The sequence below is a fragment of the Hyla sarda genome, chromosome 6, assembly GCF_029499605.1.
Source record: "Hyla sarda isolate aHylSar1 chromosome 6, aHylSar1.hap1, whole genome shotgun sequence".
Classification (NCBI taxonomy): Eukaryota; Metazoa; Chordata; class Amphibia; order Anura; family Hylidae; genus Hyla; species Hyla sarda.
The window spans coordinates 302,647,772-302,674,927 of record NC_079194.1 but is presented as its reverse complement, the minus strand read 5'-3'; the positions used below and the strand labels follow the sequence as shown (position 1 = coordinate 302,674,927).

At 43.9% G+C, this 27,156-nt stretch overlaps 1 protein-coding gene across 12 annotated transcripts in view; it reads left to right on the top strand.

Annotated features, from left to right (window-relative positions):
* BMAL1 (basic helix-loop-helix ARNT like 1) overlaps positions 1-27,156 on the top strand; it is a 143,813-nt gene that overhangs the window by 40,746 nt on the left and 75,911 nt on the right. For 5 of the 12 annotated variants that reach the window (XM_056527952.1, XM_056527954.1, XM_056527951.1 and 2 more), the window contains exons 2-3: positions 901-986; positions 7,745-7,989. The gene's annotated coding sequence lies outside the window, so the exon portion shown is untranslated. Of the gene's footprint in view, positions 1-900; positions 987-7,744; positions 7,990-19,153; positions 19,259-27,156 lie in introns of those variants that run through there. The other 7 variants (XM_056527958.1, XM_056527957.1, XM_056527955.1 and 4 more) reach the window with 3 other exon arrangements.

The following is a 27,156-nucleotide window of genomic DNA, read 5'->3' as shown; positions in this document are numbered from 1 at the left end:
ATAAGTAATGTAATGTATGTACACAGTGACCTCACCAGCAGAATAGTGAGTACAGCTCTGGAGTATAATACAGGATATAACTCAGGATCAGTATGGGATAAGTAATGTAATGTATGTAAACAGTGATCTCACCAGCAGAATAGTGAGTACAGCTCTGATTTATAATACAGGATATAACTCAGGATCAGTACAGGATAAATAATGTGATGTATGTACACAGTGACCCCACCAGCAGAATAGTGAGTACAGCTCTGGTTTATAATACAGGATATAACTCAGGATCAGTACAGGATAAGTAATGTAATGTATGTAGACAGTGACCTCCCCAGCAGAATAGTGAGTACAGCTCTGGAGTATAATACAGGATATAACTCAGGATCAGTACAGGATAAGTAATGTAATGTATGTACACAGTGACCTCACCAGCAGAATAGTGAGTACAGCTCTGGAGTATAATACAGGATATAACTCAGGATCAGTACAGGATAAGTAATGTAATGTATGTACACAGTGACCTCACCAGCAGAATAGTGAGTACAGCTCTGGAATATAATACAGGATATAACTCAGGATCAGTACAGGATAAGTAATGTAATGTATGTACACAGTGACCTCACCAGCAGAATAGTGAGTACAGCTCTGGAATATAATACAGGATATAACTCAGGATCAGTACAGGATAAGTAATGTAATGTATGTACACAGTGACCTCACCAGCAGAATAGCGAGTACAGCTTAGACCTGTACATCAAGCATATAAGAAAGTTATTTGTATGCTGAATGTAGTCACACCTTATAAATATGGCATTAGGGTGTGCGCCATGTTTTATCCTATAGAGAAGTTACAATCTCCTGCAGTTTTCATAAATGACCCTATTGTGTTTTCTGTGTAATATTCAGGATTTACTTCTTGGCTTTGGCTAATTTGCCCATTTGTCTGGAGACATCTGTGACCTGGAGGATGGATTTATCCTCATGATCTCAAGGTACATAAAAAATGTAATAACCTGTCAAGATGTAAAGACGTCAAATGTCGAATAATTGTAATATTACCGTGGATAATCCATGTGCTGCCCCGGGGCCCGCCAGCCTGCTGTCCTTTAAGCCACAAGACATAGATAGCTATTTACTAATACTAAGAACATAATGGAGACAGACACTTTTACAGGCCAAACCCTGTTTATTAGGGAAACACCTTAAAGCTGCAGCCATGACTTTGTTTCGGTGCCCTTCAGTGTCACTTCCCGTTGTTTCAAAATCCTCCTTAGAAATGGATTATATTAGGTTTCATTAGGTGACAACAACCGGTGCTGCCTCCTTCATGCATTTTTTTTATTTTTTATTTATTTTTTTATTTTTTATTGTGGCCATTGTTTTGGCTTTAAAGGGGTATTCCAGGAAAAAACTTTTTATTTTATTTTTTTACATCAACTGGTTCCAGAAAGTTAAACAGATTTGTAAATTACTTCTATTAAAAAATCTTAATCCTTCCAATAATTATCAGCTGCTGAAGTTGAGTTGTTGTTGTTTTCTGTCTGACATCAGTGCTCTCTGCTGACATTTCTGCTTGTCTCGGGAACTGCACAGAGTAGAAGAGGTTTGCTATGGGGATTTTCTTCTAAAATGGGCAGTTCCCGAGACACGTGTCATCAGAGAGCACTTAGACAGAAAAGAACAACTCAACTTCAGCAGCTCATAATTACTGAAAGCATTAAGATTTTTTAATAGAAGTAATTTACAAATCTGTTTAACTTTCTGGAGCCAGTTGATATATAAAAAAAAAGTTAAATCCTGGATAACCCCTTTAACCTGTTCAGGACGCCGGGCGTATGCATACGCCCTTCATCCCAAGTCCTTAAAGGACAACTGCAGCGCAATATACACTTATCCCCTATCTACAAGATAGGGGATAAGTGTTTGATCGCGGGGGGTCCGACCACTGGGACTCCCCACGATCTCCCTAACAGGGCGCCGCCATTAGCGCTCATAGTGAGCACTAAGGCGCGTAGCGTCGACCTAGAGGTCGACGGTGATGCCCCGTCTCCTCCCCGTCCCAATACAGTTCTATTGGGGGAGGCGGGGAGGCATGAACGCTGCCTCCCCGCCTCTCCCATAGAGATGTATGGAGGAGGCGTGCCGGCCGCAATGTCATGCTGCGGCTGGCATGCCCCTTGCACGGGACAGCCGCGGCCCCGTACAGGAGATCACAGGGGGTCCCAGCGGTCGGACCCCCAGCGATCAAACGCATCCCCTATCCTGTGGATAGGGGATAAGTGTTAATCACGCTGCAGATGTCCTTTAAGGACGTGGGGCGTAGGCATACGCCCGTGGGAATTCCGGTCCCCGCCGCTAGCCGGTTGGGGACCGGACCGGAATGGCTGCTGAAATCATTCAGCAGGCACCCCGGCACATCGCCCAGGGGGGTCCTGAGACCACCCCATGTCGGCGATCGCAGAAAATCGCATGTCAGCTCAGACATGCGATTTTCTGCTATTCCGGGCTGATCGGGTCTCTGGTGACCCGATCACCCGGAAAATAGGGATGATCGGAGCTGTCAGAGAAAAACCATGGCACAAAAGCAATCATAAGTAACATGCACAGCTCTCCAAGCTGTAAAACCACTCCAAAAAAATATTTGCACCAAAACACACAACAGGGGCATTTATCATTGTTTTTGCGCATTCTTTTAGTTGAATTCTTGTCATTACAAGTCATGTGATTTACGTAAGCACAAAAACACAAAAAAAAAAACACAACACATATTTACACGTACTCAACCGAAACGTTGTGTTTACTACATCTTATGCACAAGCATAATACTATGGGATATTGTGCATAAGATATAATAAACACAACGTTGGAAGATTTTGCACCCAATCTACATGCCCCCTCCATTCATGTCTATGGGAGTCACGCCCCCTTCCATAGACATGAATGGAGGGGGCATGGCGTGACATTATGAAGGGGGCATGGTGTGATGTCATAACCACGGCCGCTCAAACCCAGTGGTCGGACCTCCGCGATCAGACATCTTATCCAATATCCTTTGGATAGGGGATAAGATGTCTAGCAACGGAGTACCCCTTTAAGCCTGCATCCCTACCCCACCCCAAGTCCGCCCCAAGGGCTCGTCCCCAATTTTTTTAATTTGCCAATCATACATGCACAATACAGTAAAACACTGTACTGCAACTCTGCTATATTGTAATATACCCTGTTCTATAAACGCCCTAAAAAGTGCCTTAAATATTTGCAATTCTCCCCCGTACTGACCATATAGAGGTAGATACCAGCTGTATGCAAGCGCTCTGCAGATTGTATAGATGAATACAGTTACATGTTCCCATGCTGCAAGCCTCTGTGCCCTCCTGTTGTAGCCTCTTTGTTCCCATATATAGTCGTAGACTCATCTGTGCCCCCATGTTGTAGACCTATTGGGCCCCATTATAGTTGAAGATCCCTCTGTACCCCCACATTGTAGGACCCTCTGTGCCCCTGTGTAGCTGTAGCCCACTCTGTGCCCCATATTGTAGACCCTCTGTGCCTCTATATAGTTGTGGGCCCATCTGTGCCCCCATATTGTAAATCCTATGTGCCCCTATATAGTTGTAGGTCCCTTTGTGCCCCTATATTATTGTAGGTCCCTCTGTGTCCCCATATTGTAGATCTTCTGTGCCCCTATATAGTTGTAGGCCCCTCTGTGCCCCTATATTATTGTAGGTCCCTCTGTGCCCCCATATTGTAAATCCTATGTGCCCCTATATAGTTGTAGGCCCCCTGTGCCCCTATATTATTGTAGGCCCATCTGTTCCCCCATATTGTAAATCCTATGTGCCCCTATATAGTTGTAGGCCCCCTGTGCCCCTATATTATTGTAGGCCCATCTGTGCCCCCATATTGTAAATCCTATGTGCCCCTATATAGTTGTAGGCCCCTCTGTGCCCCTATATTATTGTAGGTCCCTCTGTGCCCCCATATTGTAAATCCTCTGTGCCCCCATATTGTAGATCTTCTGTGCCCCTATATTATTGTAGGCCCCTCTGTGCCCCCATATTATTGTAGGTCCCTCTGTGCTCCCATATTGTAAATCCTATGTGCCCCTATATAGTTGTAGGCCCCTCTGTGCCCCCATATTGTAGATCTTCTGTGCCCCTATATAGTTGTAGGCCCCTCTGTGCCCCTATATTATTGTAGGTCCCTCTGTGCCCCCATATTGTAAATCCTCTGTGCCCCCATATTGTAGATCTTCTGTGCCCCTATATTATTGTAGGCCCCTCTGTGCCCCCATATTATTGTAGGTCCCTCTGTGCTCCCATATTGTAAATCCTATGTGCCCCTATATAGTTGTAGGCCCCTCTGTGCCCCCATATTGTAGATCTTCTGTGCCCCTATATTATTGTAGGCCCCTCTGTGCCCCCATATTATTGTAGGTCCCTCTGTGCTCCCATATTGTAAATCCTATGTGCCCCTATATAGTTGTAGGCCCCACTATGCTCCAATATTATTGTATACCTGCGCGCTCCATCCCCAGGCAGACATTAGTTATTTACTGTATATAACCAGTGCAATAACTGGGACATCCTTCTGTCCTGAAAAGATGTTTGAGGACACATGGATGTATTTGTTATACTGGCGGTGAGCGATGTTGCCTGGTACTGCCTGTACCCCCCCCTGACTGCGGCCCTGACTGCACTAAAACAGTCCAAACACAGGAACTAACTTTATAACCGATCCACAGGTTGTTAGAAGTGCAGCGCAGTATATGAACCTGCTTACAACTCTATAGCAGGTTCTCTCTGTGATTTCATCTTCAATACATGATTGGTACTACAGGGACATCTAGTGGCCAAAAGTGATTATAACTACACACTGTGTTTATTCACTGAGAGAAGAGAATTGTAAAGCGGCTCAAAAATCATTGTCAAATCTGTAAGCGTTTGGAGCGTTTTGTGAAGAGAATGCAAAAAGATAATCCTGCTCCCAGGTGTCCATGGTATAACAGATCAATCTGCTAACAGAGTCTTCCTCAGGTAGGCTGTACTAGCAGAGGACTGATCTGACTGATCAATGCTATGCAATACGATCGCATTGATTAGTATAAGCCCTAGGTTTCCAAACTGTGGATGCTGATTGCTTCAAAACTACAACTCACAGCATGTCCAGACAGCCGTTGGCTGTCTGGACATGCTGGGAGTTGTAGTTCTGTAACAGCTGGAGGTCCACAGTATGGAGACCACTGGTATAAGCAATCTAATGATTGCTTATAAAAGTCCCCTAGCAGGACTTAACACCTTAAGGACATCTGATTTTACCACACTCAGGAGCTTCATACCCGGTGTTATGAGCAGCCAGGACCCATTGCTAACCCTTTAGACCCCACGATCTACTTTGAACTAAAACGGGTAAAATTTACTCTCCAGTAGCTCAGATGAGCTGATCGGGACACCCGTGGCAAAATCGCGGGGTCCCGATTAGCTGAGAGGACGGCAGGAGGGCCCTTACCTGACTCCTCACCATCTGATCGGTGCTCCAATAATGCAGAAAGCCATGTCAGCACGAAGCAATGGAGCACCGATAACACTGATCAGTGTATACAATCTAGAGATTACATGTAATAGTCTCCTATGGAGACAAAAAAATTGTGGAAAAAAAAAAGGTTATAAATGTGAATAATCCCCTTCCCTAATAAAAGTTGGAATCGCCCCCCTTTTCCCATTTTTCAAATAAAATAATGTAAACAAAAAGAAATATGTTGTGTCACTGCGTATGTAAATGTCCGAACTATAAAAATATAATGTTAATTAAACTGCACGGTCAATGGCGTAAACTTAAATAAAATACCAAAGTCCACAACTGTGTATTTTTGGTCACTTTATATTCTAGAAAAAAATGAATAAAAAGCAGATTAAGAGTCCCATCAAAACAAAAATGACACCGACAAAAAATCTACAGATCACAGCGCAAAATATTAGCCCTCATACGTCCCCGTATACGTAAAAATAAAAAAGTTATAGGGGTCAGAATAGAAGAATTTTAAGCATACAAATTTTCGTAAAAAAAAGATTTTAAATAAAACAAATCCTATATAAATTGGGTATCGTTGAAATCGTATGGCCCTATAGATGAAGAAAATGTGTAATTTTTACTGAAAAGTAAAAAGTTTCCCTGTGTAGAAACTGAAGCCCCCAATATGGCTCTTATTTTATTGTTTCTATTTTGTACTACAAATATATATATATATATATATATATATATATATATATATATATATATATATAGTAAAATAGCAAAATTGATGCAGCACACCACAATTGTAGAATTAACGTGGGTAATTTATTCCATTATGTATCACAGACAACGTTTCACCAGCCTCACGCTGGCTATATATATATATATATATATATATATATATATATATATATATATATATATATAAAGGGATTGACCGATATTGATTTTTTTAGAGCCGATACCGATAACCTGTGAACTTTCAGGCCGATAACCGATAACTTATACCGATATTCCGTGCATTTGAATCCCCCCCCCCAAATATCCTTGGTAAAATGAGGGTGCGTGTGTGTGTGCGGGTATACCCTGATAAACTATTTCAGGCCCCGCAGGAGCCGCTGCAGATCAATGATTTAAAGCGGACGCTTAAAATCAATGAACTGCAGCGGCTTTTGCAGGGCCAGAGACCGCCGCCGCCACCCGCCTCTCTCCCCCTGCCTGTCCTGGGGTCCTGAGTCCAACCACCGCCGCTGCCCGATTGCCTATCCTCTGGCCAGAGACCGCCGCTGCCCCATTGCCTCCCCCATCCCTGGTTTTATAATTACCTGTTCCGGGGTCCATGCTACTTCTGTCTGCAGCGTCCTGAGCTGTCACTGTGCGCCGGGCCTTTGACGGTGACGTCGCATTTAGGATGTCACTCGTCATTGCGCAGCGCACAGCCACAGTGCAGGATGCTGCAGCCAGAAGTAGCATGGACCCCGGAACAGGTAATTATAAAACCGGGGATGGGGGAGGCAATGGGGCAGCGGCGGTCTCTGGCCAGAGGATAGGCAGGGGGAGGCAATCGGGCAGTGGTGGTGGTTGGACTCAGGACCCCCGGACAGGCAGGGGGAGAGAAGCGGGTGGCGGAGGCGGTCTCTGCCCCTGCAAAAGCCACTGCATTTCATTGATTTAAAGCGCCCGCATTATCGGCAAGGTTAGATGCCAATACCGATAACTTACAAAATAGTAAATATCGGCTGATAATTTCGGCCAATCCGATAATTGGTCGATCCCTGATATATATAATTTTTTTTTTTGTTTCACTGAAGATTTGGTGGTAAAATGAGTGATTTTGTTACAAAGTAGAATTGGTGGTGCAAACAACAAGCCCTCATGTGGGTCTGTAGGTGGCAAACTGAAAGCGTGATGGCCATTAGAAGGAGAGGAGGAAAAAACTAAAATGTGAAAATGAAAAATTGCTGCATCCTCAAGGGGTTAAAAGGCAAGGAGGAAAAAGGAAAACACAAGGCTACAACTCCCAGCATGCACTTCCCATTCCCACATATACTAGCACATATATTCTGCAGGGGGACACTTGCTCGACCCTTCTCTCCTCTGGCATTCAAAGTCATCAGAAAGTTGAGAGGCCATTGGAGAGTGATATTGTATTTGATCAGGATACTCATGTATCTAACATTGACATTGCATAGATTATCTAACAACAGGTTTCCTCACATGTATTTCTTTCTCACAGAGAATATGAAAAGGAGAGTATGTATAGAAATGAAGGACGCAGTCACCTTCACAATCCATCGACCCAGCGGTCACTTCACCCATTGAAGCAGGACGGGCTCCCTCTGATCACCTGACTAGTGATGTACTGTATCGGCCCACACTGCAACCTGGGAAAGCCTCAGAGGACACTTGTTTTGTATGCTGTTAAAAACAAACATTGGAGCAAAAATCACAGAAGAATTGCGAGACCACCACGAAACACAGGTACAGACTTTATATTATTAACTAAACTAAATTAAATTTACTAATCTAGTGTATTCTGGGTATGCTTATAGACCAGCGTATGTGGTAGTCTCCTGTCTATTGTGCTCCTAATTTATCAAAGGTCTCACAGCCCTTGATAAATTCTGTGCTCAGACTTCAGGGTCTACAGCTTAAACTGCATTTAGACCTGCTCCAACATGGTCTGACATTTCAGCGTATTTCGGGCAGATGCGACTTGTCGCACAAAAGTCGCACTTGATAAATTCAGCACCAATGCATTTTCCAATGCATTTCCGTCTAAAATAGACTTGCATGCATCATGTTCTAAAAATCCTCTGCAGCAAAAGTCGCAGAAAAGTCGCACGTATTTAGACTGAGACTTTCTGTGCGACAAATTTAGACAGGAAAAACCAGTCTAAATCCTTTGATAAATCTCCCCCACTGTGCGGAATAATTTGGGACAGTTTTGTAAGTTTATTATGTTTAAAAAATGCTGTTATCATTAGGAGGTTTGTTCAATAAAATTTGAATTGTTCTCTTAATAGTTGATAACATGAGAATTATGCTTACTGTTATTCACATCAATTATTTAGGTAAATGAGAAAAATCTAATTTGCATAATAATTTGTGTTCATGAACAATACCAGGTTGCACCACTAGATGTCACCATTACTTAAATACATGTATGAGAAATATCTACACTATAAATAAACAATTCATAAATAAATATGGACAGAAAAAGATATTTGATATGATAGAACTAGTTTATCAAGACTCAGTGGTTGTTACCATTGTTCACTGCACAATAAGTAGATGCCATTTACTTTTTTGCCATCTCCTCATTGTGTACTAGAAACTAATTTTGAGTTTAGTATTTAACATTTGTCTTGATAAACTAGTTATATCATATTCTTATATATATATTTTTTAATCTTTATATTATATGTATTCATCTGCACTCAAGGTTTTATTTGGGAGATGTAAAGGAGATGTCCAGTGTAGAACAACTTATCCCCTATCCTAAAGATAGGGGATAAGTTTCAGATTGCGGGGGGTTCCGACTGCTGGGGCACCCCACAATCTCCTGTACAGGGCCCCGGCTTGCTGGCCAGAGAGCACGTGCCGACCACTGCATGAAACGGCGGCCGACATGCCCCCTCAATACAGCGAATAACATGGGTATAAACTTTATATAAGATTAGATTTAAGGGGGTACTCCGGTGAAATTTTTTTTTTTTTCTTCTTAAATCCACTGGTGCCAGAAAGTTAAACAGATTTGTAAATTACTTCTATTAAAAAAATCTTAATACTTCCTGTACTTATTAGCTGCTGAATACTACAGCGGAAATTCTTTTCTTTTTGAAACACAGAGCTGTCTGCAGACATCATGAGCACAGTGCTCTCTCCTGACATCTCTGTCCATTTTAGGAACTTCCCAGAACAGCATATGTTTGCTATGGGGATTTCCTTTTACTCTGGACAGTTCCTAAAATGGACAGAGATGTCAGCAGAGAGCACTGTGCTCATGATGTCAGCAGAGAGCTCTGTGTTCCAAACGGGAAAGAATTTCCACTGTAGTATTCAGCAGCTAATAAGTACAGGAAGGATTCATATTTTTCAATAGAAGTAATTTACAAATCTGTTTAACTTTCTGGCACCAGTTGATTTAAAAAAAAAAAAAAAGTAGTTAATCTGTTTTCCCTTAGTTTTGTCAGCAGCACAATGATGGGTTAACTTGGCCCCCAGTGTACTTGTAGGACTGTGGAATATTTTAATGATAATTAATTAATGAATGAAAACCCCCCTTGTGTATACAAGCTCCCCTATTCCCCCAGGTCACTGAGTCATTTATAAAGTAACCAAGAGAGAAAATTAGGGAGGGAAGCTTGTGCTGCTGACAAGACTAAGGGAAAACAGATTGTCGTATTTATCGGGGTATAGCACGCACCGGCCTATAACACGCACCCTCATTTTACCAAGGATATTTGGGTAAAAAAAAGTTTTTACCCAAATATCCTTGGTAAAATGAGGGTGCGTGTGTGTGTGCATGTGCTTACCCCGATACACTGTTTCTGACCCCGCAGAAGCCCCCAGGAAAGGCAGGGGGAGAGAGGCCATCGCTGCCCGCTTCTCTCCCCCTGCCTTTCCTGCGGGGTCAGAAAAACCAGGTATGGGGCAGCGGTGCCGGCAGTCTCTGGACCCCAGGATAGGCAGGGGCAGAGAATCGGGCAGTGCAAAAGCCGCTGCAGTTCATTGATTTAAAGCGCCCGCTATAAATCATTGAACTGCAGCGGCTTATCGGCTTATAACACGCAGATAGACTTTAGGCTAAAAATTTTTGCCTAAAAAAATGTGTGTTATACGCCGATAAATACGGTAACTACTTAAAGGGGTACTCCCGTGGAAAACGTTATTTTTTTTTTTTTTTTTAAATCAAGTGGTGCCAGAAAGTTAAACAGATTTGTAAATTTCTTCTATTAAAAAAAATCTTAATTCTTCCAGTACTTATTAGCTGCTGAATACTACAGAGGAAATGGTTTTCTTTTTGGAACACAGAGCTCTCTGCTGACATCATGACCACAGTGCTCTCTGCTGACATCTCGGTCCATTTTAGGAACTGACCAGAGCAGAAAATGTTTGCTATGGGCATTTTCTCCTACTCTGGTTCCTAAAATGGACAGAAAATGTGCTCTTAAGCTTTTTTTTTTTTTAAAGGGGTACCCTGGAAAACCTTTTTTATTTTTATTTTTTTATTTTTTAAATCAACTGGTGCCAGAAAGTTAAGTACAGGAAGGATTAAGATTTTTTAATAGAAGTAATTTACAAATCTGTTTATCAGCTGTTGTATGCTCCACAAGAAGTTCTTTTCTTTTTGAATTTCCTTTCTGTCTGACCACAGTGCTCTCTGCTGACACCTCTGTCCATTTTAGGAACTGTCCGGAGCAGGATAGGTTTGCTATGGGGATTTGTTCCTACTCTGGACAGTTCCTAAAATGAACAGAGGTGTCAGCAGAGAGCACTGTGGTCAGACAGAAAGTAAATTCAAAAAGAAAAGAACTTCTTGTGGATCATACAACAGCTGATAAGTACTGGAAGGATTAAGATTTTTTAATAGAAGTAATTTACAAAACTGTTAAACTTTTTGGCAACAGTTGATTTTAAAAAAAATTTCCAGTGGAGTACCCCTTTAAGCACAAATAAAACATAGAAAACTTAATTTTTTTTTAAACAAAGTATATTAGAAATATTTTTTTATTTACCATAAGGAGTGCAATAGCAAAAATTTGTTTTAGTGAGAGTTACCATTTAAGTACCAGGACTGATATGACATCCGAGTATTTGCCCAGGTAGCAGCACATTAGGACATAAAGACATGTGCACAGACACCTCCGCAGAAGATGTGTACATGTAAACCTATGGTACAATTATCGTAGTGCAAATCATCTTTGATGTCCTGAAGCTCTGGGTCGGAGTCTTTGAAGGTCTTAGATCAATGTTTCCCAACCAGTGTGCCTCCAGCTGTTGCAAAACTACAACTCCCAGCATGCCCGGACAGCCTTTGGCTGTCCGGGCATGCTGGGAGTTATAGTTTTGCAACAGCTGGAGGCCCCCTGGTTAGGAAACCCTGTCTTAGATAATTGGAGGTGAGTCAGACCAGAAAAGTAAGATGAGAAGAGATGACCCGAAATATAAGAGCATCTCAGGTTGCCAGGAGGAGTAATAGGGGAAAGCGGATTGTTGCAGTGTGACCAATAAAAGGCATGGGGGGGATTTATCAAGGTTCGTGTTTGTAAATGTTTTTTTTACACCTTTTAATTTTAACACTGCTCAAAAACATAAAGTGAACACTGCGATAACACATCCTAGATCTGAATGAATGAACTAATCGTATGAAATCCTTTCGTCTTTACATAGTTGAATGAGCTGACAACAAAATCACACAAAAATTATCAATGGAAATCATCAACCCCTGGAGGTCTGGATATGGAGTCACTCAAAATCACAGTGGAAAACCCCACTACAGGCTGATCCAACTTTATGTAATGTCCTTAATACAAGTCCCAATGAGGCTCAGTAGTGTGTGTGGCCTCCACGTGCCCGTATGACCTCCCTACAACGCCTGGGCATGATCCTGATGAGGTGGGGGGTGGTCTCCTGAGGGATGTCCTCCCAGACCTGGACTAAAGCATCCGCTAACTCCTGGACAGTCTGTGGTGGATGGAGCGAGACGTCCCAGATGTGCTCAATCGGATTATGGGGAACGGGCGGGCCATCACGCCCCCTCCCATAGACTTGCATTGAGGGGGCGGGGCATGGTGTCATGAGGGGGCGGGGCTATGATGTCATGAGCTCCCGGCTCCAGCGTTCGGAACCTTTGTTCCACATGCTTAGCAGCAGAGTACCCCTTTAAAGTAATGTCACATAGTCAACACTGGTACCATAATATTTACATATGTACTAGTTACTTTATAGCAGCTACAAACAGTAATAATACCTAAAGGATACACAGAATAATTAACTGTCAACAGATCGCTACATTCCACCCTGTCGCCCGGTATAGCAGATTGTTGCCCTGTCAAAACATAATATACAAAGATACACAGTAACCCTTTAAGGTAATGATATATTGATAGTTCACGAATACATCAGTCATAATATAAAATCTACATATACACGAGTAACACTGTAAAGCATAAACAACAGTTCTACATTTTGCGGGACATTGCACCGTGTTCTTTCTATGTCCCACACAGCGCTGTTGTTATACTTTGTAGTTTTTATTTTATTTATTTTTTGTTTTTTTTTACCAGTGCTGTCCGCGGCCATTTTTGTAAGTCAAGTCTCATCGTGTGTATAAATTAAGGGCACTTGCGACAAATTCTGAGACAAATCGCTAATGAGGAACTGTCCAGAGTAGGAGCAAATCCCCATAGCAAGCCTCTCCTGCTTCGGACAGTTCCTGAGACAAGCAGAGGTGTCAGCAGAGAGCACTGTTGTCAGAAAGAAAAGAACAACTCAACTTCAGCTGCTGATAACTACTGGAAGGATTAAGATTTTTTAATAGAAGTAATTTACAAATATGTTTAACTTGCTGGAGCCAGTTGATATATCTATAAAGTTTTTTTCCTGGAATGCCCCTGTAATGAATTCATTACTGCCCCTGTAATGAATTCAGAAAAAAAAGTTTTTTTTCCCTGTAATACCCCTTTAAAATTACTACAAATCTGTGTGTAACAACCCAGCTTCGTGTTTTGTGAGTACTACCACTATCCTTACAGATTTGTAAATTACTTCTATTAAAAAATCTTAATCCTTTCAGTACTTATGAGCTGCTGAAGTTGAGTTGTTCTTTTCTGTCTAAGTGCTCTCTGATGACACGTGTCTCGGGAACCGCCCAGTTTAGAAGCAAATCCCCATAGCAAACTTCTACTACTCTGTGCAGTTCCCGAGACAAGCAGAGATGTCAGCAGAGAGCACTGTTGCCAGACAGAAAAGAACAACTCAACTTCAGCAGCTTATAATTATTGAAAGATTTTTTTAATAGAAGTAATTTACAAATCTGTTTATCTTTCTGGAGCCAGTTGATATAAGAAAAAAAGTTTTTTCCTGGAATACCCCTTTAAGGACTAGGAACTCTATTATTTTACATTCCATTGTTATTTCACCTGAGGGTACAGGTGCACCCAGTTAACCTCGTACAATTTTTGTTGTGAGCTGTCCACCTATTCTGATATTAAAACTACAACTAACATCATGCCCGGACAGCCAAAGGCATGCTGGGAGTTGTAGTTTTGCAACAGCTGGAGGCACACTTTTTTTTTTAAAACACTGAGCTAAACAATCTCACACCCAGTTGTCAGTTTAGTCATACATTTCCAGGAGGAATAACAGAGGAACCACACAATGTAGGGAGCCATAAAAGTCCTGATCTGTAAGAGCGTACCTCTCCTCATCTTACATATAACAATTCTGGAGAATGTCCGGCATGCTGGTAGTTGTAGTTTTGGAACAGCTGGAGGTCCACAGTTTGGAGACCACTGCACTATACTAATAACATATAAATCAATAACATAATATGAATAAAACTCTTCTCCCCATAGATGATATACTAATCAAATGCCGTAAGATGTTTTTTAGATGGTTTGTAATCGTCTAACTTCACCAGTAGGTGGCACACGTGAGTCATTTCCAAGATGAATTGTGTTTAGATCAGTGGTCCCCAAACTGTGGCCCTCCAGATGTTGCAAAACTACAACTCCCAGCATGCCTGGACAGCAAACGGCTGTCCAGGCATGCTGGGAATTGTAGTTTTGCAACATCTGGAGGGCCACAGTTTGGGGACCACTGGTTTAGATCAAGGAAAAGAATAGGTAAAGTGTGTAACATGGATTATTTGGTGACAATGGCGTCCGTCAGGGGTGGGATATATTTAGGATCTGAGCCACAGTGACAAGACCCAAATAGTGATGTGTAGACGTTGTGGTCGGATCATTTCCAGAAGGGTGGTCTAGTGGGGTGTTTCCAGTGTTTAGGGGTTAGGACCTGCCAAAAGTGTCCAAAGAAGGACAAGGAACACCTGGTCGCAAAAAAACAAAAAAAATTAATAATTTAAAAAAATTCTCTAAAGTTTTGGCCATTAGGTGTCTCAATTCTCTGCAAACTGCTGATTACTGCTTATTGTTAGGCTTAGTCCCTCTCTAGAAGCAGAGAGACCAAGAAAGAGCACAGGAGAGAGCCTGGACTGTGGAACTACAACCTGAACCTGTCTGCCTCCTCCAGAGGGTCCACACTGTGCAATAAAATAAGGCTCTCCACCCATTATGTTCTGGGCAGCTGCCTCATATGTAAATACTTGTGTTCCTACTATCTACGCAAAGCTGCCTTCTGAATGTACACACCCATCCCTTTTCTTGTAGTTCGTCATCATCAGCAGCAGCAGCACCAATTTACTGCTTATGCCAGGGTTGCTTTTGTAATATTTGTAAAAGGCTGCTTTAGTGATGGAACCCTTTCCCTGCTGTATACAATCCCCTCCCCTTAGCTAGTCACAATCACCGGTTCTCTGCTTAGACCAGGGCTGCTTTAGTAGTGTAACCCTTTTCTTTCTGTATTTAACCCCCCCCCCCCCACCCCGCTTGTTATCATCATCATCATCTGTTCACTGGTTAGACCAGGTCTGGTTTAATGATGTAACCTCTTCCTTGCTGTATATACCCCCCCCCCCTTGTCTTCTCATCAGCAGCAGCAGCAGCAGCAGCAGATCACTACTTAGACCAGGGCTGCTTTTGTGATGTAACCGCACCCTTGCTGTGATCCTGTTGCTGTTTGTTTCCTTTCTGCTCACAAAGCACCTTGCAAACCCAGCGAATCAATAACCACCTTTTCTCCTTACATGTTATGTATAGTGCAGTACAGTAAATAGTTTCCTAGCACAGCACCAGTCTGCTCAGTCTATTGCACTTTCACCAGCACGTGGCTTAGAAGAGAGGGGTATTTGATGTTCTGTTGTATGATTGGCCAGAGAAGTAAGGGAAAGGAAACCATTTGAGTACTGTTGGCAAACAGCCCTTGTCCCCGCCCCCTAAAATTGTAGAGAATAAGAAAGAACTGCACCATGGAGAGGGTTCCCAGGGGCTGAATAACAGCAGTGAGATCACTAGATCCAGCGGGTCACCACCTTCTCTACCCATCGAGTGCTTCTTAATTTCTTATTGGTTCACTCAAATATTTCAGATTTTTTAATACGAGTTGCAAGCGTCCACTTTGCCCAATTTCCACCCGAGAAATTCCCCTGCAGAATGCTGCTTGCAGCAGAGTCCCCATGTTTTCAATGTGATTCTGCTTCAAAGTTCACACGCTGGAACTTGGGCGGAAATTCTGTCTGCAAGCGTCGCTGCTGAAATCTGTCAGGGGTAGGATCAGGCAGACATGCACCGTCTCTATAGACGGCAGTGCAGTTCCAGGCGGAATTCCGTCAAACAAATGGACAAGTTAATTCTTTTGGCGGTTCCTGAATTTCCGCTACAGAATTTTCCGCCATGGAAATGTTAATGGTCCAGCAGAACTCGGCGGAATCTCTCAGGCAGAAATTCAGCAGAGTGGACGCGCCCTAAGGGCCCATGCACTGTACGGAATTTTCTAGCAAAGAAATTCGGGTGCAGCCGTCACGCCCCTCCCATAGACTTGCATTGAGGGGGCGGGGCATGGCTATGACCTCACAAGCTCCCGTTGCCGACTCCAGCGTTCAGAACTGTTTGCTCCAAACGCTGAGCAGCGGAGTACCTCTTTTAAAACTAAAACAAATAAAGCCAAACACACAGACAAACAAGCTCTTTAGAAGAAGGGTAGACATGATCTGAAAGCGGCGGTAGAAAATGATCTGGGTGCAGATCTGCGCAAAATTTATCATGGTCACTGCGACAATATGATAAATTTGGAGCAGCACCGCCAAAAAAAACACATCTAGACAAACCGCGAAAATGATCTAGCCATTATTGGTAAATAACCCCCTATGACTCTATGAACTGAACAACGGCCATCGGTGATAAAAAGCGTCGCTACATCTCTAAGATCACGTTCACACTATGGGAATATCCACCTAGAGATATCCTGGGCAGCGGCCGCAACCAAAATCCATCGTCAATAGGACCGCATGGACCTGCAATGCATTCCGCATGGATTTCCGCCCAGAGAACGAATGCAGAATTTCCTTCGCGGAAATTCCGCTTTGTTAACGGATCAACGGAAAACCCATTCACACTAATGCTTGATTACTTATTTCCGAGTGGAATTCCGCTCTGATATACCGCTCTGTGAACATAGCCTAAGGCTAAAATCTCTGTGCGGACATTCTGCAGACTGTTACACTTAGCGCTGCGGTCAGACTCGCTGACCACAAGCGCATTCCTCCCCCTGCTGCCGGCACCACTGCGGTTCGCATCCCGTGATGCAAACGCACGCAGCCGCCGGGTCTCCTCTCCCCTCCTCGCTCCTCTGCTCTCTGTGTTGGCCGGTGTGCGTGCCCAAGCCTCCTAGGGCGTGCGTCGGCTCTGTAAAATTTTAAGGGCCAGCGCACCATTAATTGGTGCTTGTGTAGTTTGACCCTATATAACCCTGCACTTCCTTTATGCCTTGCCGGATCTTTGTGTCTAGTTTGCCTAAGAGAAAGCGTTTACCTGTGTCTTGCCTTGCTGTGTATCTGACCTCTTGCTACGTATTCTGACCTTGCTCCTGTGCCGCCTGCCTACTGACCTCTTGCTACGTGACCTGACCTTGCTTCACTGCCGCCAACCCTGACCTCCTGCCAGTCCTGACTACGTCTGTGCCTCTACCTTCCTGTGCCACGTTATAACTTGGCTGCCTGAGGGGACAAGTCGTATCGCGGGTAGCGACCTGGGTGCCGCCTGCAGCGGGCTCTGGTGAAAACCAGCAGCACCTTAAACTCTGCTCCCTGGTCCGGCCCTCGCCATCATCCACACCGGTCAGTGGATCCACCTTAGCACAGCCGTAACACAGACTGCGGGTGCCAGCACAATATGCCGGCGCTAGGAACGCACACGAATGCACCGACTTATAGACGGCCAAGAATTCCGTGTGGAGTCCACAGAAAGACTGGACAGGTTCATTCTTTCTGTTGAAACGGAAATTGGAATTTCCATGCCAGAAAAAGCTGTGTGCACAGCGCAGCAGAACAAGATTGAATACAATGGGACTCTGCTGCTGTGGAATTCCGCGCAGAAATTACGACATGTGAACATAGCCTAAGGGCTTGTCCACACACTACAGACACTCCGATCGGAATTTCCTATTAATCTCAATGGGATTCTGCTGAACAGTTCACACGTCGGAACTTCTAAGGGTATGTTCACACTGAGTATTCCGCGATTGTGGAGTCCATGAATTCCGAGAGCAGAGATTCCATCTGGCAGCAAACGCCTTAATACTTTGGCAGTGTGATGTCACCACTGATGGCAATGCAGGACTCGCGGACTTCCGCGCAAAGAATGTCCTTCCTTTGCACTGATCAATTTCAGCAGCAGAATTCCGCAGTGTGAACAGCTCTGTAGAAGGACCATTCACACTAATGTAAGAGTTCACGCCGCGCAATTTCTACGCGCAACTCCTTAATGTGAACATACCCTACGGCTTAAATTCATTCTTTTTGCGGAATTTACCCAGAAAATCCCATTAATCGATGGGACTTTGAATTTCAGGTGTTAACGGAGCGGTCCGGTGAAAAACAACATATCCGCTATCTACACAATACGCTGTGTTCCCGCGCGCACAAGGGTCTCTTTGGCGCTCCCATAGAAATGAATGGAGCGCGTGCTGTCCGCCGCATGAGCCCCTCCCAGGGAGTTAGGCTATGTTCACATTTGGAGAATTCCCCTGAATGCGGAGCGCCGACATAACATGCAGGCACTAGGGCCGCTCGGGAACACTCAGTCTCATAGACGGCAATGCATTTCCGTGCGGAGTCTGCAGAAAGAACAGGCAGGCCGCGGTTTAGGCGCAAGCTGGCAATGGAACCCAACGCGAAATTTGTTCGCATCTGTTTCGGCACCCGTCTGACTATATTGGGGTCTGTCACGGCGTCTAGCCTTTCACCGGACCAAATAGCACACAGGGTCGTGATTACTGCGTATTACGGAAGGAAGTCGCTATCTGTGCGCGGTTTTGTCCTTATTTGCCAGCATTTTTACCAGTTACGGAAAACAAAATGCACGCTTGAGATAAAATAAGGCACTAAATTTTTTTACATGTGAACAAAGCCTAAGTTTACGGTGGTCTCCGAACAGTGGACCTCCGGCTGTTGCAAAACTACAACTCCCAGCATGCCCGGACAGCCGTTGGCTGTCCGGGCATGCTGGGAGTTGTAGTTTTGCAACAGCTGGAGGTCCACAGTTTGGATGTAAACATTTAACGTAAAATAAATCGATAAAACGTTTCCACAACCAATATGGCGACATCATCCGCCACATCCAACATGGCCGCTCCGCCCACCTCCACACGTTCCCGCCCTCTTCTCCAGGACATCCTAGGATTGGACGACGCGGCCAGTGGCGCAGGAGGGCGGGACGTCTCTCAGGCGAAGGCTCCTATTGGCCGGTCGCTGACAGCCAGCGCCCTGATTGGTTGGCATGGACACCCGTGGAGCCGGCGAACGTCATTGGCTGAAAAGTAGGTTAGTGGTGCGACATTTAGTGAGGGCAGAAAGTAGGTCACGGCCGCGGCTGTTTGTGTGAGGAGCTCGGAGCGCGGCGGACGGGTGAGTGACGGCACCGGAGCGGGCACTGCGGGTGGGGGAGGGGTAGAGTGCTAGCTCTTAGGGTACTGATGGGGGCTGCTTACGCGTTTCATAGCTGCTATTTTTTTTTCCCCCTCCGCAATGGCTCGTTTTGTGGGGCTTCCCTTGGTGTTATTATTAGCCGGGTACGAGCTGTGTCTTCTGATAACCAGGGATGTCTGGGGCCCCCTGCTGTCTGACAGCTGTATGTGTCATGTCTGGGGGGGGCATAGAGTGTGAGCTCTCTGGGCAAGAAATCTGTCAGATTGTTATGTGTCCTGTATGTAATGATAATACATGAGGGGATCTACAGGTGGGGCAGAACTACAACTCCCATCGTACCCTGACTAACAGGCTCTGCAGCTATTGCAAAACTACAACTCCCAGCATGCCCTGACAGATTTACTTTGCGTCCTCTACGGTGTTCCCCATCCTGTGGCTTTCTGACCAGTGCAGAACTACAACTCCCAGCATGCCCTGACAGATGTACATTGCATCCCTTAGCTGTTGCAGCACTACAGCTCCCAGTATGCTTGGAATTGTAGTTTCGTGATAGCTGGAGAGCCACAGGTTGGGGAACACTACTGTAAGGGGATGCAGCCTGCAGCTGTCGGGGCATGATGGGAGTTGTAGTTTTGAAACATGTTTAGGGGAGCCCTGCTCCACGTTTGGCGCGATGGCGATAACACAAAGAACATGAGTCACATGATGTGCGTCGGTGATCTGTAACGTGAATGCCATTATGGCGCCACTAGCGGTTCACCATGATTTACCCATTGGCAGATTGGTTGTCAGCAAATTACGCAAAAAAAAAAAAAAGGTTGGCAGTGATTTGGTTAAATTATTTGGCCTTTGGAACCATCGCTCATTGTTGCCGCTTATCTTGGCACTGGGCAGTGCCCTCGTGCCAGCCTTGCGGGTTATTATTGAGGTGCAGCTCCGCATACGATGATATTGTTGTTTTTGTTGCCTGTAGGTTTTCGTTTCTTATCTATGTAACATTTCCTACAATCGCTTGTGGCCAAATGATATCGTTTTAACCTTTGGCGCCGTCATGGTGGACTTGCTTTAGGCAAATGGATGAATTGCGGTCGTTTTGCGTTGTATCAACAAAAGCCCAAATTGAATAAAGCGTTTGTCTTTCTTAAAACCAGCGTGCCTCCAGCTATTGCAAAACTACAACTCCCAGCATGCCCGGACAGCCTAAGGCTGTCCGGGCATGCTGAGAGTTGTAGTTTTGCAACCGCTTGAGGCATGCTGGTTGGGAAACACTGGTATAAGGAAACCTTTTGCAGCTTTCTGTTATACTGTGTTTCATTTCACTGACAGCAAGCAGATATAGTGAACATTATGTGCAGCTGTTTTTTTTATGCTGTTTTAAATTCACTGACAGGAAGCAGAGATAGTGAACTCTATGAGCAGCGGAGGCACGATAGAACAGTTGCACAATGTATTATTTCACTGACAGCAAGCAGAGATCCTGGATGTTTGGAGGAGCTGAAACAGCTGCAGAATGCTTCTTCTCGCTGACAGCAAGCAGAGATCCTGCATTTTATCAGCAGCTGAAACCCGGTATAATAGTTGCAAAGTGTTTTATCTCGCTGACAGCAAGCAGAGATAGTTGCACATTCTGAGTACCTGCAGCGCAATGTATCAGATTGTGATCAGTGGGAAGAAACCTTCTGCAACTATCTCTTATATCGTGCTGAATGCGCTTAGAATATTCACAATCTCTGCTTGCTGTCGGTGAGTTGAAACATTTTGCAGCCGACTTGTTTCTACAATGTTTTAATTCGCTGACTGTGAGCAGAGATCCTGGATGTTCTGAGCAGCTGAAACATAGTTGCATAATGTTTCATTTCACTGACAGCAAGCAGAGATCCTGGACACTCTGAGCAGCGGCAGCACAATATGTCAGATTGCTATCTGTTTGGAAGAAACATTCTGCAACTATCTCTTATATTGTGCTGAAGCTGCTCAGAATGTTCACGATCTCTGCTTGCTGTCAGCCAGTTGTAACATTCTGCAACTAGCAGATTGGGAAACATTTTGCAGCCTTTTGTTTTTACAGTGTTTTAATTCACTGATAGCTAGCGGAGATAGTGAACATTCTGAGCAACTGAAGCAAGGTATAACATAGTTGCTGGATGTTATATTTCACTGACAGCAAGCGGAGGTCCTGCATATTTTCAGCAGCTGTGGCGTTGTATAACAGTTGCAGAATGTTTGTTCACTGACAGCAAGCAGAGATCCTGGGCACTCTGAGCACCTGCAGCACAATATATCAGCTTGTGATCAGTATGAAGAAACCTTCTGTAACTATCTTTTACACCTGGCTGAATCTGCTCAGAATATTTATTTACAATCTCTGCTTGCTGCCAGGAAGTTGAAACATTTTTTTCTACAAAGATTAAATTCACTGACAGCAATCAGAGATCCTAATTCTGAGCAGCTGCAGGGCTATATATCCAATTGCTATCAGCGGGAAGTAGCATTCTGCAACTGTGATACAGGGCTTCAGCTGCTCAGTATGTTCACTATCTCTGCTTGCTGTCAGGGTATTTAAGCAGTGAAAACAGAAGGAAGCAAATGTTCACAATCTGACACAAAATGTTTAAACTTGCTGACAGCAAGCAGAGATGATAAAGGTTCTGAGCAACTGCAGCACGATCGTGCTGCAGTTGCTCAGAATCTATATCTCTGCTTGCTGTCAGCGAGTTAAAACATTTTATCAGATCGTGAACATTTGCTTCCTTCTGTTTTCACTGCTTAAATACCCTGACAGCAAGCAGAGATAGTGAACATACTGAGCAGCAGAAGCCCTGTATAACAGTTGCAGAATGTTTTACCTCACTGACAGCAAGCAGATTACTATTAGTGTGAAGAAACATTCTCCTGCAGTTGCTCACAATGTTCACTTTCTCTGCTTGCTGTCAGAGGGGAAACATTTTTCCAAAAAAGACATGGTGAAACATTTTACAGCTTTTGTTTAAATTCACTGACCACAAGCAAAGATCCTAGACATTCTGACCAACCAAAGCACGGTATAGCCTAGTTGCAGAATGTTATTTCATTTCATTGACAGCAAGCAGAGATCCTAGACATTCTGACCAACCGAAGCACGGTATAGCCTAGTTGCAGAATGTTATATTTTACTGACAACAAGCAGAGATCTTGAGGTTTTGGTTTTTTCTAACCCCTGAGAATTCAGTGGATTCTGTATTTTTTTTTTTTTTTTGTGTAGTTCACTTGGTTCACTGTTTTATTTTTAATTTTAATTTTTTTTTGCATCCATTTTTTTTTATATATTTTTTTTTTGGCAACATCGCCCCCAAAAAAAACAAATTGAAAAAAAAAACAGCAAAATTCTAAAATTTAAGAAAGGACATAACAAATATGAATTGAGGAAAATGATACAATATGGAACACAGAATGAAATAAGACAATCTGTATCATTCTTCCCTATTATATCTGTTTCACGTGGAAGGGTTTGAGGTCTTATGCTGTTGTAAAAACCTCTGCTTGCTGTCAGAAAATTGCAGCAGTCTTGTTTACTGTAAGAATTGTCTCTCTGGGTAGGAAAGGGATCTGTATGTAGTTCAAACTAGACTTCAGCTGTGCGAGCGGGACTGGACCAGGACTGGGCTTTAGCTTGGTAACGTTGTCTATTATGCAAGCAGAGTTCTTGAAAATTGCAATAAATAAAAACAATGTTTTGTTTACTGTGCCTCTTGTTAAATTGTTTCCTGGTTTGTTTAGGGCAGTGTTTCCCAACTAGGGTGCTTCCAGCTGTTGCAAAACTACAACTCCCAGCATGCCCGGACAGCCAACGGCTGTCCGGGCATGCTGGGTGTCATAGTTTTGCAACAGCTGGAGTAACACTCTGGTTGGGAAACATTGGCTCCCAACTATCTATCAATGCTTTAGTGCAGTGGTCTTCAACCGGCGGACCTCCAGATGTTGCAAAACTACAACTCCCAGCATGCCCGGCTGTCCGGGCATGCTGGGAGTTGTAGTTTTGCAACATCTGGAGGTCCGCTGGTTGAAGACCACTGCCCTAGTGCATGAACCAAACAAATTCCCAGTCCTCTAGGACCTAGGATGTCACCAGGTCATACAAATGAACTGGTGCAAAAATGATGGCAGAAGTGTCTGCTGCTATTTTTGTGTGTGTGAATGGTGCCAATGAATTTGAGGGAGACCGTGCTTCAAATACAAAGACTTCTTCTTTTTATTAGGATCAACTTACATTATAACTGCAGCCAATCACCGGGCCCTTGTGTCAGGGTGAATATCAGCAAATAAACTTCTATATATAACTTCTAAATCATAAATTATCCAATACTCAAAAGATATTAAGCTAGAAACCTCCTGGACTCCAGACTGATACATGGTACATAGCTCGTCCTGCTCTCAGCTGAGAAGTGATACAATTATATCCAGTCTAGACAATGCTCTGTGAGCTAAACATCCTGGCCTCCAGACTGATACATTGTACATAGCTCGTCCTCCTCTCAGCTGAGAAGTGATACATTTGTATCCAGTCTAGACAATGCTCTGTGAGCTAAACATCCTGGCCTCCAGACTGATACATTGTACATAGCTCGTCCTCCTCTCAGCTGAGAAGTGATACAATTGTATCCAGTCTAGACAATGCTCTGTGAGCTAAACATCCTGGACTCCAGACTGATACATTGTACATAGCTCGTCCTCCTCTCAGCTGAGAAGTGATACATTTGTATCCAGTCTAGACAATGCTCTGTGAGCTAAACATCCTGGCCTCCAGACTGATACATTGTACATAGCTCGTCCTCCTCTCAGCTGAGAAGTGATACAATTGTATCCAGTCTAGACAATGCTCTGTGAGCTAAACATCCTGGACTCCAGACTGATACATTGTACATAGCTCGTCCTCCTCTCAGCTGAGAAGTGATACAATTGTATCCAGTCTAGACAATGCTCTGTGAGCTAAATACTCTCTTAGTTTTGCAACTGCTGAAAATCCACAGGTTGGAGGACACTGCTCATATATCTCTCATATCTATCTATATAATATAATATAATATATATATATATATATATATATATATATATATATATATATATATCTCGATCTCTATATATCTCTCCTCTTGGTTGTCAGGTATGATAGAGCAGTAGGCTGTCTGGGCATGCTGGGAGTTGTGGTTTTGCAAAAGGGCTACAAGTTGGGGAACAACAGTGAAGAGCACAATAGTTATGTAGTCCGCAGAGCTGACACTCTACACACAGCGGCAGTTTGGCGTACTCCCATATCCCCGTGCCGCCTCTTACGTTTTGCCGCTCTTGTCTCCTCTTCTCTCTCTGTAAAACATTTAGGTCAGTAGGTTAATGTGAGACCGTGGGCGAGGCGGCATCTTACATAAAGTCTTCTTCATTCAGCGCTCAGAGGCCAGGTGGGGGGTGGAATTGATCAATCTTGTACATTCGCCCATCGCCATGGCGGCACATTCTGCGCGCAGTCTCAATAGCTCTTAAAAGGGGTACTCCACTGGAAATGTAATTATAATATTATTCTTATTAATTATTTATATATATATATATATATATATATCTATATATATATATATATATATATATATAATAATTGTAAATTACTTCTATTAAAAAATCTTAATCCTTCCAGTACTTATCAGCTGCTGTATGCTCCACACGAAGTTCTTTTTGTATTTCCTTTGTCTGACCACAGTGCTCCCTGCTGACACCTCTGTCCATTTTGGGAACTGTCCAGAGCAGGAGAGGTTTTCTATGGGGAATTGTTCCTACTCAAGTCAGTTCATGACGTGGACAGAGGTGTCAGCAGAGAGCACTGTGGTGAGACTGGAAATAATAAATTAGATATTTATTAAAAGAAAAGAACTTCCTTTGGAGCATACAGCAGCTAATAAGTACTGGAAGGATTAAGATTTTTTTAATAGAAGTAATTTACAAATATGTTTAACTAACTTTCTGGCACCTGTTCATTTAAAAATAAAAAAATTAAAAAATAATAATAATTCATTATTAATGTTTTCCAGTGGAGTTCCCCTTTAATTGCGGACGTGATCCTGCAGCGATATTAGGCGGCATGGTGACTCACTGCAGATATTATTATTATTTTTCTTTATTTCTTTTTTCGCACCCGCTTCTCTCTCTGGCTTATAAAAGGCGGCTGTGAGTAGGAGACATTTGCGCTGTTGATGTCACTTAAAACAATCGCACCGCAAAAAAAAAAAAAAAAAAGGAAAAGCCGATGATCTAAATCAACCCACTTGGTGTTTGTGTGAATGGGAACAATGCGTCTCCATTGTTCCGGGGGCATGTGGGTTTTATTCGTTAATCTTTTTTTGTATGGATTGTTCTTGAGTGGCAGATCTGCGTCTCGCGTGGAAATTGTAATAGTAGCAATTTTCACGCGCTGCCTATAGATAGAACGTCAAGCAAGATACAGCCGGGATATAACCGTAGTTTTACTTAGTGTTTCCCAACCAGGGTGCCTCCAGCCGTTGCAAAACTACAACACCCAGCATGCCCGGACAACCTTTGGCTGTCCGGGCATGCTGGGAGTTGTAGTTTTGCAACAGCTGGAGGCATCCTGGTTGGAAAACACAGACCTTTTTGTGTATGATGGCTTCATGACTATCTGTTGGCTGTCTGTGCATGTTGGAAGTTGTAGTTTTGCAACAGCTGGAGGCTCCCTGGCTGGAAAACACTGACCTTTGTGGCTGTCCGGGCATGCTGGAAGTTGTAGTTTTGCAACAGCTGGAGGCACACTGGTGCTCTTTAAATCCAGAGGCTGAAAACATGTTTGTTACAGTTGTGCACTGTCAAGACAATTCCCGACCAGTGTATATCAACCTGTTGCAAAACTACAACTCCCAGCATGGCCTGACAGCGTTTTGTCTGTCTGGGCATGCTTGCAGTTGTAGTTTTGCAACAGCTGGAGGCACTATGCTTGGGGAAACTGAACTTAATAGTAAAGACAGCTTTAAAGGGGTTCTCCGCCCCTAGACATCTTATCCCCTATCCAAAAGGATAGGGGATAAGATGTCAGATCGCCGGGGTCCCGCTGCTGGGGACCCCCTGGACCTACCATGCAGCACCCACCTGTAGCGGCTTCCGGAACCGCTGGAGGTCCTCAGGCTGAGTCCATCTCGACCACCGGGATGGCAGATCGTGACATCACGCCTCCACTCCCGTGTGACGTCACACCCCGCCCCTCAATGCAAGTCTATGGGCGGAGGCGTGACGTCACAATCTTCCGTCCCGGTGGTCGAGATGGACTCAGCCGGAGGACCTCCAGCAGTTCCAGAAGCCGCTACAGGTGGGTGCTGCATGGTAGATCCAGGGGGTCCCCAGCAGCAGAACCCCGGCGATCTGACATCTTATCCCCAATCCTTGGGATAAGATGTCTAGGGGCGGAGTACCCCTTTAAGGGAGTGATGACAGTTGTAGTTTTGCAACAGCTGGAGGGTCACAGGCTGCATTATAGGCTCTATAGGCTGTCAGGGCATGATGGGAGTTGTAGTTTTGCTGACTACTCGCAGTTTAGTATTGGTTACCATTGGGTCCAGTCTAGGAAGCCTGTACTCCATATCTGTACATTGCTGACATAACATTACAAATTATGAAATGCTATGTAGAAGGATGTGTCACAGCTGAGGGTTTGGAACAAAATGTTCTGAACGCTTAGATCCAGGAGCTCATGACGTCATGGCCCCGCCCCCTCAATGCAAGTCTATAGTCTATGGGAGGGTGGGGCTATGACGTCATGAGCTCCTAGATCTAAGCGTTCTGAACATTTTGTTCCAAACACTGAGCGGCGGAGTACCCCTTTAAAGTACAAACCACATCCCAGTGTA